Genomic DNA, 13,565 nt, shown 5'->3' with positions numbered 1-13,565 from the left:
TCACTCAAATATCACATGAATACACATTAGACATGGCAAAATGTATATAATTGCAAGAAAATTAGCTTTAAAACTGCAAAATGTTATTTCCACCACATGACAAAATGTGTAGAATTGCAGGAAATAAGCTTTAAACCTGCAAAATTCTCTCCACCAACAAGTGGGGTGTGAACAGTTTGTGTCATGAACAGTGCTTGTGCCCATAGAAATAGACGTGGCGCGTGCACACACGTACAGAGGGGGCGCGGGATATTCCCGAACGCTGGAAGGGGGGCCCTGAGTGAAAAGGTTTGGGAACCCCTGGTCTAGTCTACATGATGAGATTATTATGGATTAGAGCTGGAATATTTTTATTTGTCAGGCAGTCAAGCATCGATCATCATGTCACCAGAATAAGACCCTCAATATTTATTGGAAAGGAGCATCAAGCTCATCACCGTGCACTTTCACCACCCTGTGAAGTTTATCATAACTTATTTACGGGCCCCGTGTAGCTCAGTTGGTAGAGCATGGCGCTTGCAACGCCAGGGTTGTGGGTTCGATTCCCACGGGGGGCCAGTATGAAATAAATGTATGCACTCACTAACTGTAAGTGACTTAAATGTACATTTAATCTGTAGCCTAATAAACTTAATGGTTTCGTAGTGGGAGGACCACACACTATATCATCATGTGTGACTCCAAATTTACTCCGATATGATGGTTATTATATAAATATTTGCGCATAAAAAGGCGTTTCCACCGTCATTTCCCACATAATTAATTTTACAGACACAAAAAGATCACCCCACGTCGAACGAACAAATGATCTGACAGCATTTATAAAATTACACCGAAACGTTCTGTTTCCATCACAGCTGCCGTGAATATTTCTTAGACAATATGATTTCACTGGCATAAAACCAGTGGATGGAAATGTGGTTAGTGATGCGACTTCCGCTTGTGGACGTTAATGATGGCGACCCTCCATTTGAACTCCTCCGCCACATTTACTGGATTGGTTGAACAGTGCAGAAGAGAACCTTCCCCGACAGTTTTTTTTCTTCTCCTCAAGACCAGTACGTAGGGGATCTAGTTTCAGGCGTTTATTTTACGTCTGCTACGTTAGGTTACGCACACACAGACGTGGGAATCAATAATAATAATAAGCCATTTAGCAGACGCTTTTATCCAAAGCGACTTACAGTTATGCGTGCATACATTTTTGTGTATGGCTGGTCCCGGGGATCGAACCCACTACCCTGGCGTTACAAGCACCGTGCTCTACCAGCTGAGCTACAGAGGACCACCCATACACAAAATCAACTACAGCCTATGTGTAGAATCGGCTACTAGCTACCTACAACAACAAATGCAACGGCCCGGCAGGAGTCTCACATATCATGCCTTCAAATCAACATGTAATTTATATAGAGTGTTACTATAGATCCTTCAAATCAACATATCATTTATATACACTGAGTATACCAAACACCTTCCTAATTTTGACTTGCGCACTCAGAACAGCCTCAATTTGTCAGGGATGGACTTTACAACGTGTTGAAAGCATTCCACAGAGATGCTGGCTCATGTTGACTCCAATGCTTCCCACAGTTGTGTCAAGTTGGCTGGATGTCCTTTGGGTGGTGAACCATTCTTGATACAGACGGGAAACTGTTGAGCGTGAAAAACCCAGCAGCGTTGCAGTTCTTGACACAAACCAGGGCGCCTGGCACCTACTACCATACCCCGTTCAAAGGCACTTAAATCTTTTGTCTTGCCCATTCACCCTCTGAATGGCACACATACACAATCCATGTCTCAATAGTCTTAAAAATCCTTCTTTAACCCGTCTCCTCCCCTTCATCTACACTGATTGAAGTGGATTTAACAAGTGACATCAATAAGGGATCATAGCTTTCAGCTGGATTCACCTGGTCAGTCATGGAACGAGCAGGTGTTCTTAATGTTTTGTATACTCAGTGTAGAGTGCGACTATATAGATGAACACTAAAGTGATGTTACTGCATGCACCATTCAATGCAACTTCCCCATCTCATCCTGGCTATTCTGTATGGTGAAAGGTGCCTAAACTGGTTTCCCCAGAGCCTGGTGGTGACATAAACTCCAGGAACTTCAGCTACAGATAAGCCTTTTTCCCTATGCTAATACCCTCTGCTCTATTTCATCCCAGCACAGGACAACACCTATCCTATCCTTCAAAACACACTGCACAATGAGCTGACGCTGTTGAAGGACAGAGTGTTACATAACGGCTGACAAACACAGACAAGGTACATTGTAGTACAGTGGGTGCAGCCAAGAGAGAAGATAGATACAGAGCTCTTGAAGTTAGATTAATAGATTGGTGACTATTTGTCTCAGGAGGTGTAAATAACAGCAGATTTAAATCAATATCATATTTATTTTCATAAACTGGTTCTTATAAACTCCCACTGAAAAATAATATGTAAAAAATATAATGCAGCTAATATATACAATATACATGTATATGGCATTTAGCAGACACTCATATACAAAGCGACTTAAAGTAATGTGTGTGTATACATTTTACGTAGGGGTGGTCCCGGGAATTGAACCCACTATCCTGGCATTTATTTATTTAATGTTATTATTTATTTATTTGCACCAAAGAAAACAAGTGATAGACAATACAGATAAAAACAAATAAAAACCACAAAAATCAGTGTGCAGGTGTGGTTGGAAGCCCAAGGGCTTATTTGAAAACCACACCACAAAAAAAACAATATGCAATACATGCTCTCCCAACTGAGTTACAGTAAATATAATGCTCTCCCAACTGAGTTACAGTAAATATAATGCTCTATCAACTGCGTTACAGTATATCTAATGCTCTACCAACTGAGTTACAGTAAATATAATGCTCTACCAACTGAGTTACAGTAAATCTTAAGACCAGAAGAGAAATGCAACTGAGGTCAGGTTATTAGAAAACCAAACCCACGTGTCACTAAATAAACACAAATGTTGACTTCCATCCGCATACAGTTGACATAGCTGTGAGCGGTCAGAAGGGAGAGAGATTAGTAAAATCATCCATATTTAATTTCTTAAAATCAGTCCTCCACAGAGTATACTGCTCTGCTGCTCCCCATGACATGTTCCATGACAGATCCATGTCAAACCTGGCAGACATCACACTCAGGTGCATAGAAATAGAATGAAATAGATTATATTTCTATGCTCAGGTGTCTGTGTGCAAGCTACGTCATCTTCACATTCTATCCATTCTTCTAAACCATGGATAGTTGACAATGCTCAACAAAAATAATGATGGTTATCCTATCTCACTAACAGTTGCACATTCAACTGAATTACAAAGCAAAACCAGTATCTTGAAAATTCTCCATTCATCACTAAATGAACAGTGACCCACCTGTGTGTAAAGATGGTGACGGCACATCTCGTCTCAACCGCATCCAGATAGATCTGGCTCAGTCATTTCCAGGGCAGGTAAACACTACAAGGGAGCCTTTCTGCCAACCAAACCAGCCACAGTGCATTTGTGTCGTCTGAGAGGAGACGTCCGTTCTCACTCCCTAGCTGGCTGCTGCCTTAATGTTGTTCTTGAACTACTGCCAAATCCTGTCACCCAAGCTTCTGAGAGAGCTACCTGGGTTGGAGACACTGTTTATGGGAGGGAGGGAGGAAGGGTGAGGGAATGGAGAGGAAGGGATGGAGAAGGGGAGGGAGCAAAACCTCCCACTTCTCTCATTACAAAAGGGGCATGAGAGATGAAAAGCTGAGCTGTCTGTATCTAATGGTTTATCATCAACAATACTCAGGTATCACCAGACACAACAAAGAAAACCAACTGCGCCCTGTAGATAGTTTCTTGTTTGGAGGGCCCTCCCTAGCTGCTCATAGTGCGAAAAGAGGACCTATACCTATTGTACAGTTCTGTAGTACACAGCAAAGGGCTGCTCGAGTGGCGCAGCGGTCTAAGGCACTGCATCTCAGTGCTTGAGGTGTCACTACAGACCCCCTGGTTCGATTCCAGGCTGTATCACAACCGGCCATGATTGGGAGTCCCATAAGCCGGCGCACAATTGGCCCAGCGTCGTCCGGGTTTGGCCGGTGTAGGCTGTCATTGTAAATAAGAATTTGTTCTTAAATGACTTGCCTAGTTAAATAAAAGGTGTAATAAAAAATAAATAAAGGTGGCACCATGCTTGGGGAGGAGGACAGGCTCACAGTGATGGCTGGAATGAAAGGGTTTCAAACACATCAAAACACATTGTTTCCATGTGTTTGATACCACTCCATTCCAGAAATTATTATGAGCCGTCCTCCCCTCACCAGCCTCCTGTGGTACACAGGTAGACGGGTCAGACAGACTTTACAGCCCGCGGCAACAATAGGCAGCAGTCAGGTCTGTCACAAAAACAAGTGTGAAATAGCTGACAAATATCACAGCCCTGACTACCAGAGAACATGAATCAAGGTTGAGCTCAGATAGGAACAACACGAAGTGCACTCTCTCCTCTCAGACTTTCCCACTCAGTTGAGGCAGAACCCTCCTGCTGCAGGGCAGGCTCCATAGAAGGAGCTGGACCAGCTGAGCTTGTGTTGTGATGCAGTAACATAACTGCAGCTCTGGCTATCTTATGAGCAGGCAGCAGCAGCATGAAGGGGTGGCGAGAGGGAAAAGCAAGCACAACGAGAGAGAGAGATGACAAAAAAGAGAGAAAGAGAGGGAGGGGTTTATAGAGGAAGAGAGAAACAGAAACACAGAGAGAGAGAGAGAGAGAGACAGACAGACAGGAGAGAGAGGGATAGAGAAAAGAGAGAAACGGAGGCTCGTCCTGAAAGGGCTCCTTCACTGTGACCTAGCCTATTATTAGCAGGCGTTGTGCATTATTGAGAGCCCCTTAAATATCATTAGAGGAGCACCCAGCCAGGAAGACAGCCAGGGATAAGGCAGAGAGCCTCTGCTCTGTAGAGAGGCCTGCTAACTGGTCATATGCAGAGGGAAGGAGAGAGCAATGTTGTCATTTATCACGTGCACACAACGTGGAAGAAACAAAACGCACCAACACAATCGTGAAGCAGGCGCAACAATGCCTCTTCCCCCATCAGGAGGCTGAAAATATTTGTCATGAGCCCTCAGATCCTCAAAAAGTTATACAGCTTCACCACTGAGAGCACATTGACTGACTGCATCAAGGCTTGGTATGGCAACTGCTCGGTATCCGACCATAAGGCGCTACAGAGGGTAGTGCGTATGGCCCAGTACATCACTGGGGCCGAGCTCCCTGTCATCCAGGACCTCTATACCAGGCAGTGTCAGAGGAAGGCCCTAAAAATTATCAAAGACTCCAGCCACCCAAGTCCCAGTCTGTTCTCTCTGCTACCACACGGCAAGCTGTACCGGCGCACCAAGTCTGAGACCAAAAGGCTCCTGAACAGTTTCTACCCCAAAGCCATAAGACTGCTGAACAGTTAATCAAATGGCTACCCGGATTTCCTGCTTTTCACCCCCTACCTACATGTACATAGTACTTCAATCAATCACCTAACCAAAATGTACATATTACTGCAATCAATCACCATACCCCAGTACACTGACTCGGTACCGGTACTCCTTGTATATAGCGTCGTTATTGTTATTTTATAGTGTTATTTTAGTATGTAACTATCTTCTTACTTTTTAACTGAATTGTTGTGAAAGGGCTCCTAAGTAAGCATTTCACGGTAAAGTCTACAGTTGTTTTATTCGGCGCATGTGACAAATATAATGTGATTTCATCTCTGTGGCTTAGCCTCACCTCATTTTGTATTTGAATAAATGTCCTTCTGTCAAACTCATCAAAACTGACTATGGTCTAAAACCTTCACATTTTTATCTGGACCTCGAAAGCCAGTTACACTGCTTTTTTAAATTATTTCCCTCTAATCAGGAAGTGATTTAGACCTGGGACACCAGGTGGGTGCAATTATACCTTGTTATCAGGTCGATTAGAAAACCAGCAGTAGTCTGAACATCGTAGGGTAAGATTTGAATACCCCTGGTCTATAACCTGGTCTAGAATAACTATGTTATAGTCTAAAATAACTATATACCTAGTTTTATAATAACTATTACAGACTAAGGTCTATAACTACTGTGTGACAAGACAATTTGCAAACAGTACAAAGCAGGACAACCAATGAAATAGTTGACATGGCAGACATGAGCATTGTTTAGCTGCCCTCTGCATTAGAACCAGGGCTATTATTAATCATGCTGCATGCATGTTATCTGATATGGATTTAGATAATGAATGTGCTCGAGCTGCCTGGCTGGAGTCAGACCTGCTCTCTCTCAGCCATCACTGTGACATGAACAGTAAACAAATAGACAAAACAAAATGTTTTGCCTGACTTTAATCCAATATTCTATTGTGGTTGAACAACAGCCCATATAAGGGGATACTGAGCCTAGAGTGAACTAGAATGACGTCATGCAACTTCACAAGAGAAAGCCGGCAAAGATAAAACCAGACTGTTGAGAAGAACTCAGACCACACTGCACAAATAGACTGTAATTCAAGACACACAGTGTCCTGTACTTGGAAGCTCTGTTGGGATCTCAGTGAGGTGGGTGGGGTTATCTGCAGTCAATATCTTTGTTGATGACAAAGCTGGGATTCACACTGAAAAGTGTGTTATGATGTGAGGATGACATGAACAACAACTGACCTGGTACCGTCATTATTATGATTATGATAATATTGTAATCATCTGGACGATATGCCCGTAATATTCTGTCTTCCACATCAAACAAGTAGCAGAACATTCCAAATACAGGCCGAGGGTTACTTTTTCTAAACTCACTGTCCATGTATGATGCTGATGAAATGATAGAGACACTCTTAAATCAAAAGAATTAGGCCCTGTCAGAAGCAAACAACCAAAGACTACATAAGACAGCCCAAACCGAAATGTACAATTGTTTTTAAGAGCTGTGTTTTGCCCATTTAGGGTGATTTCACATGCCTCAGCATGGAGCAGTCAGCCAGAAAGTTTTATTAAGCGGTTTTAAGCTGCAATAAGAAACACAAAGAGCCGGAGGTACAAGTTGTGTGAGAGTGCAGTCCAGTGATCTTTGGGCTTATGGAAGGAAGAACATTTCAACTTTAGTAGCCTATGCTAATGCTCCGACAGTAACCTTTCAATCTTGTGTCGTAGTGGCTTTATTCAGGGGTGTTGACGCAACATAGAAAGTCTGCAACGAATAAGAACAAGGGTCCGTGGTTCCCCGTCTCTCTGCCGCGGTGTGAGAACGACTGCCGAGCCAGCAGGAGTGTTTAGCAATCAATACCATTAATGGGAAGTAAAGGGTTCTCTTAATGACAGGCGTCCACACGCAGTCACGAGCTGAAACCAGACGGACCAGATTAGCGCTCAGGAGAGTTTCTGAAAGGGTTTTTGTGGATTTGTGTACGTGTGTGTGCGTGCGTGCGTCCGAATCTACATGGTCTACATCTGGTATCTAACCTGAATAGTCTAAAAACAAATTAGTTATAAAAACATCCAGACAGACTCACCATAAAGGCCTTAAAAGCTTCATACAGTAACCTCTGCAGATGACTGCATGCAACAGCAGTTGTTGTTCCAAAGACCTTGTGCGCCTAGTCGTTTTGGAAAAGAGGAACAGCTGTCTTCTTGGCACCTGCAAAAGACACATTTTCCATAGTGGCTAGGTTAGCTAACAAACATTTCAGGAAAGCAAAGTGAAAAGCAAAGAGCACCCAGAGCACCACCACCCTTGGGGCACCTGGGTAATCCCCATAAGAGAAAAACATACCATAGGCTCTCTCTACCCTTCTGGTTTGCATCTCACTCAGCAAAGGGCGATTTACATTGGATTTTAATATCCACCACTTCCCTGACGTGAACCTGGACTCTGCAGTAAATACAGACTCACATGATATCGACTCACATTCAGTTACGCTGAAGAGTAAAAGCTAGCGGTACCACTGTATTTCGACAAACTGGTCAACAAACTGGTCAACAAACACACTTGGTTGCTATTACTGTAATATTAACTGTTTTGATTTGACAGTTATGAAAAAGTATATTTAGAATGTGAGAATGTACTTTGATCATAAATTGCTTCAAACCACCTGACACATGCATCATGTTAATTTGATTGATTTAAACCATAATAATGGGCAGCAAACCATTTTTCTGGTGCATCTTTGGATTCATTCCATGACAAAACATTACTCTCAATTTCTAATTATATTATTAGTGTATGAAAAAAAGTTATTTTAAAAATAACAAATGCAAAACATTGCCTTTACTTTCATAGGCGCACGCGGACCTGTACAGTTGAACTAGATGCCACGGTAGAAAAAGTAGCTCTCCTGGAATAAAGAACAAGAGTGCTTTAGAAATAATTCTAAATTAAATGATTATATGAAAAGGTTAACGTGACAATTTGTAATTGACAACTGCCCAATTATGCAACCTACCCTCTAGCGCTACTGTCAAGAGCATCCATCGTCGACAGTTGCACGAGCACTCAAATTGATTAATTAAGCCCCCTGTGTATTCAATGTTATCAACAAACTTGAGGTCGTCAGTTAATTCTAGTACAGTGTAGTAATAATAATAAATAGGGAAACGCGTTTTTTATAGCCTACCACGGAATTTGCAGGCATATCGGTGTTGCTTTTTACAGAAGTGCATAGCATAGCTAACGGTTAGTCGAGCGAAACCTTCTGCTGCAGCAAGCAAACTGAGATGCTTAGTAACGTGAGCTGGTAAATTATAATAATGTCATCTGTTAAAACATGCACTATGCTTACCCAGTTATCGGTATCTCTTTCCTTCGTTCGTTACTGTTGTGATATAATTTTTACGTCCCCTCGAAATATATTGTTGTCTTGGTGCATCGACTGGTTCCTCTGGGACGTCTTGCAGTTAAGCCACAGCTTTAAAGAAATATCAGTCGGAAATAAACTAAAGCCAGCTTCCGCTGACGGAATGAGCGATTAGCATAAAGGGGTGGGGTTTTCGATTTAAAGGAGGAAATAAAAACATAGTTGGCGTTATCTCATATGCATGCATGAATGTACTATGTACTCTGTACGCTGTACGCTGTACGCTGTACTCTGTACTCTGTACTCTGTACTTGCATTAACAGACTAAATACTATAACATTCTTAATAACAATTTTATCAAATCGTTATTAACATATATATATTTATATTAGGGCTGTCAAAAATAGCGCGTTAACGACGTTAATTAGTTGTTTGCTGTTAATTACGTCAATTTTTTTAACGCATTTCACGCATGCGCAGTGTGACAAATTATTCAGGTCAGGAAAGTGGTTGGGAGCTAGAGGCGAGATGGAGCAAGGTGAGCCTATTGACGGATACAAATATAAAAAGAATGATGATGGTACAGTTAACAAGTACAAGGTTATTTGCAAGATTTGTAAGAAGGAGTTTCAATTTCACCGGAGCTGTTCAAGCTTGAAGTACCATGTCAACGCCAAACATGCGTTTGCTGGGCCGTCAGATTCAGCAAGTGGTTTGCGCCAGACCACGCTGAATGTTTGCAGGCAATTAACAAAATCAACCTCAGATAATTTGACCAACACAATAGCAAAATGGATTGCAAAGGATTGTAGACCCATTAGCATTGTAGAAGACTCAGGTTTCCTTGATGTTTTGCAAGTGGCGTCTCAAGACTCATTCTATAAACCACCGTCAAGAGCCACAGTTATGAAGAAAATCCACGAGCTCTATGAAAACGAAAAAGAAAAAAGGAAAGAGGTCTTGGCTCAAGTAAATCATATCGCCCTGACAGGAGACCATTGGACATCAGTGAGTAACAACAATTACCTCGGAGTAACTGCACATTTAATCAGTGACACGTGGGAACTGAAGTCTTTTGCGCTGACTATATTAAAAACTGAGGAGCGTCATTTTGCGGAGGCTTGTAAAGAACAGTTCCTGTCTGTTGCACGTGAGTGGGACATCGTATGCATTTCAGAAAAAAAATGGTTAGGATTCAGGTGTAATTGCAAATAGTGATTAATCATGATTAATCCACTGAAAATTCTGATTAATTTGATTAAACATTTTAATCATTTGACAGCCCTAATTTATATATATAAAAAAATTTATCCTTATTTTACCAGGTAAGTTGACTGAGAACACATTCTCATTTGGGGAATAGTTACAGGGGAGATGAATGAGCCAATTGGAAGCTGGGGAGGATTAGGTGGCCATGATGGTCAGATTGGGAATTTAGCCAGGACAACAGGGTTAACACCTCTACTCTTTAGTGACCACAGAGAGTCTGGACACCCGTTTATCATCCCATCCAAAAGACTGCACCCTACACAGGGCAATGTCCCCAATATATTATTTAGAAAAATCCTGTCTTGGGGTGAAGGACCTAGTCCTGCCACAGGCCTACTACACAGGTGGTGAAGAGGAGGTGGAGGTGGTTTTTGTGTAATGAAATTGAAAATGTTATGGTGAGAATCAAATAGTGTGACTTGGAGGTGAAGGGGGAAGGGGAGAAATAAAGGACTACTCACTAGACCTATCTGATGTAAGCAGTAAGGCTGAGATATGAATATCTGGGAACAGGAAGATCATGTTTTCTGTGGACAGGACAGGGGGGAAATTAAAACATGAGTCAAAGACGCCAGGTATGAGTTTCCTGGTGTAATATACGCATAAGAAAAACAAAACAGTGGGAAATCTCACAAAATACTTCCTGCTTGACAGTTAGCTAAAGTATAACATGATCACACGGTCGATTGCTGCCTGCTGGCTGGAAAAGTCTGGACGCCAGGGTTACACACGTCCTACAATCTCACGTAATTTGGTCGGTCTGTCCACGAGAGATTACCTGAGATAGAACAAAAACTTTTCCACCATAGTTCTTTACTGCATACATTAAAACACATTGTCTTGTTTCTCAGCTTTGAGTTACAGTAAGACAAACCTCCCATGATAAAAGATCAACAGATCAGTCATCTATGTATGACACAGTGTACTGAAAAGAGATGATGGATAACACAGGAGAATAAAGGTCACGGAAGGTCACTGGGAGCCAAACACCTCCTAACTGCAGTGTCTGGGACCTAGACACTGTCTGAACACAGACATACACACACAGACACCAGAGAGTGTGAGGACAGGAAGGCTGTGTTCATAAACTCCCGACTCTGAGAGGCCACAGCGCTCCTGGAGACCCTGGTTTGGCTGTTTTACAGAATCCTATTGTTCCTCTCTGTCAAGTAGACGGTTATCTCCAGTGTCCGTTTCTCCTCAGTCACTTTCACAACCGGCGGAACAATAAAGCTGCTTTTGAGAACACAAGAGCCAAACAGGACATCCACTCTCTCTGCTTCTCTCTCTCTCTCTGCTTCTCTCTCTCTCTCTGCTTCTCTCTCTCTCTCTGCTTCTCTCTCTCTCTGCTTCCCTCTCTCTGCTTCTTTCTCTCTCTGCTTCTCTCTTTCTCTGCTTCCCTCTCTCTGCTTCTCTCTCTCTGCTTCTCTCTCTCTGCTTCTCTCTCTCTCTGCTTCCCTCTCTCTCTGCTTCTCTCTCTCTTCTTCTCTCTCTGCTTCTCTCTCTGCTTCTCTTGCTCTGCTTCCCTCTCTCTCTGCTTCTCTCTTTCTCTCTGCTCTCTCTCTGCTTCTCTCTGTGCTTCTCTCTCTCTCTCTGCTTCCCTCTCTCTCTGCTTCTCTCTCTGCTTCGCTCTCTCTGCTTCTCTCTCTCTGCTTCTCTCCCCTCAGTCTTTCTCTCAGTTTCTCTCTCAGTTTGTCTGTCCGTCTGTCTGTCTGTCCGTCTGTCTGTCTGTCTGTCTGTCTGTCTGTCTGTCTGTCTGTCTGTCTGTCTGTCTGTCTGTCTGTCTGTCTGTCTGTCTGTCTGTCTGTCTGTCTGTCTGTCTGTCTGTCTGTCTGTCTGTCTGTCTGTCTGTCTGTCTGTCTGTCTGTCTGTCTGTCTGTCTGTCTGTCTGTCTGTCTGTCTGTCTGTCTGTCTGTCTGTCTGTCTGTCTGTCTGTCTGTCTGTCTGTCTGTCTGTCTGTCTCGTCTGTCTGTCTGTCTGTCTGTCTGTCTGTCTGTCTGTCTGTCTGTCTGTCTGTCTGTCTGTCTGTCTGTCTGTCTGTCTGTCTGTCTGTCTGTCTGTCTGTCTGTCTGTCTGTCTGTCTGTCTGTCTGTCTGTCTGTCTGTCTGTCTGTCTGTCTGTCTGTCTGTCTGTCTGTCTGTCTGTCTGTCTGTCTGTCTGTCTGTCTGTCTGTCTGTTCTGTCTGTCTGTCTGTCTGTCTGTCTGTCTGTCTGTCTGTCTGTCTGTCTGTCTGTCTGTCTGTCTGTCTGTCTGTCTGTCTGTCTGTCTGTCTGTCTGTCTGTCTGTCTGTCTGTCTGTCTGTCTGTCTGTCTGTCTGTCTGTCTGTCTGTCTGTCTGTCTGTCTGTCTGTCTGTCTGTCTGTCTGTCTGTCTGTCTGTCTGTCTGTCTGTCTGTCTGTCTGTCTGTCTGTCTGTCTGTCTGTCTCGTCTGTCTGTCTGTCTGTCTGTCTGTCTGTCTGTCTGTCTGTCTGTCTGTCTGTCTGTCCTGTCTGTCTGTTCTGTCTGTCTGTCTGTCTGTCTGTCTGTCTGTCTGTCTGTCTGTCTGTCTGTCTGTCTGTCTGTCTGTCTGTCTGTCTGTCTCGTCTGTCTGTCTGTCTGTCTGTCTGTCTGTCTGTCTGTCTGTCTGTCTGTCTGTCTGTCTGTCTGTCTGTCTGTCTGTCTGTCTGTCTGTCTGTCTGTCTGTCTGTCTGTCTGTCTGTCTGTCTGTCTGTCTGTCTGTCTGTCTGTCTGTCTGTCTCGTCTGTCTGTCTGTCTGTCTGTCTGTCTGTCTGTCTGTCTGTCTGTCTGTCTGTCTGTCTGTCTGTCTGTCTGTCTGTCTGTCTGTCTGTCTGTCTGTCTGTCTGTCTGTCTGTCTGTCTGTCTGTCTGTCTGTCTGTCTGTCTGTCTGTCTGTCTGTCTGTCTGTCTGTCTGTCTGTCTGTCTGTCTGTCTGTCTGTCTGTCTGTCTGTCTGTCTGTCTGTCTGTCTGTCTGTCTGTCTGTCTGTCTCGTCTGTCTGTCTGTCTGTCTGTCTGTCTGTCTGTCTGTCTGTCTGTCTGTCTGTCTGTCTGTCTGTCTGTCTGTCTGTCTGTCTGTGTGTCTCTCTCTCTCTCTCTCTCTCTCTCTCTCTCTCTCTCTCTCTCTCTCTCTCTCTCTCTCTCTCTCTCTCTCTCTCTCTCTCTCTCTCTCTCTCTCTCTCTCTCTCTCTCTCTCTCTCTCTCTCTCTCTCTCTCTCTCTCTCTCTCTCTCTCTCTCTCTCTCTCTCTCTCTCTCTCTCTCTCTCTCTCTCTCTCTCTCTCTCTCTCTCTCTCTCTCTCTCTCTCTCTCTCTCTCTCTCTCTCTCTCTCTCTCTCTCTCTCTCTCTCTCTCTCTCTCTCTCTCTCTCTCTCTCTCTCTCTCTCTCTCTCTCTCTCTCTCTCTCTCTCTCTCTCTCTCTCTCTCTCTCTCTCTCTCTCTCTCTCTCTCTCTCTCTCTCTCTCTCTCTCTCTC

The 13,565-nt window shown here is 43.5% G+C and overlaps 1 protein-coding gene across 2 annotated transcripts in view; it reads right to left on the bottom strand.

The window, feature by feature from the left end:
* LOC121571837 (solute carrier family 45 member 4-like) overlaps positions 1-8,930 on the bottom strand; it is a 95,623-nt gene extending 86,693 nt beyond the window's left edge. Inside the window, exons 1-3 of one of the 2 annotated variants that reach the window (XM_041883549.2) lie at positions 8,817-8,930; positions 8,310-8,372; positions 7,551-7,675 (exon numbers count right to left, since the gene is read on the bottom strand). The gene's annotated coding sequence lies outside the window, so the exon portion shown is untranslated. The remainder of the gene's footprint in view (positions 1-7,550; positions 7,676-8,309; positions 8,373-8,816) is intronic. The other variant, XM_041883550.2, reaches the window with a different exon arrangement.
* Between the last annotated feature and the right edge of the window lie 4,635 nt (positions 8,931-13,565).

Source organism: Coregonus clupeaformis, chromosome 8 (genome assembly GCF_020615455.1).
Source record: "Coregonus clupeaformis isolate EN_2021a chromosome 8, ASM2061545v1, whole genome shotgun sequence".
Lineage (NCBI taxonomy): Eukaryota > Metazoa > Chordata > Actinopteri > Salmoniformes > Salmonidae > Coregonus > Coregonus clupeaformis.
The sequence above is the reverse complement of the archived record's forward strand: the minus strand, read 5'-3'. Positions and strand labels throughout refer to the sequence as shown.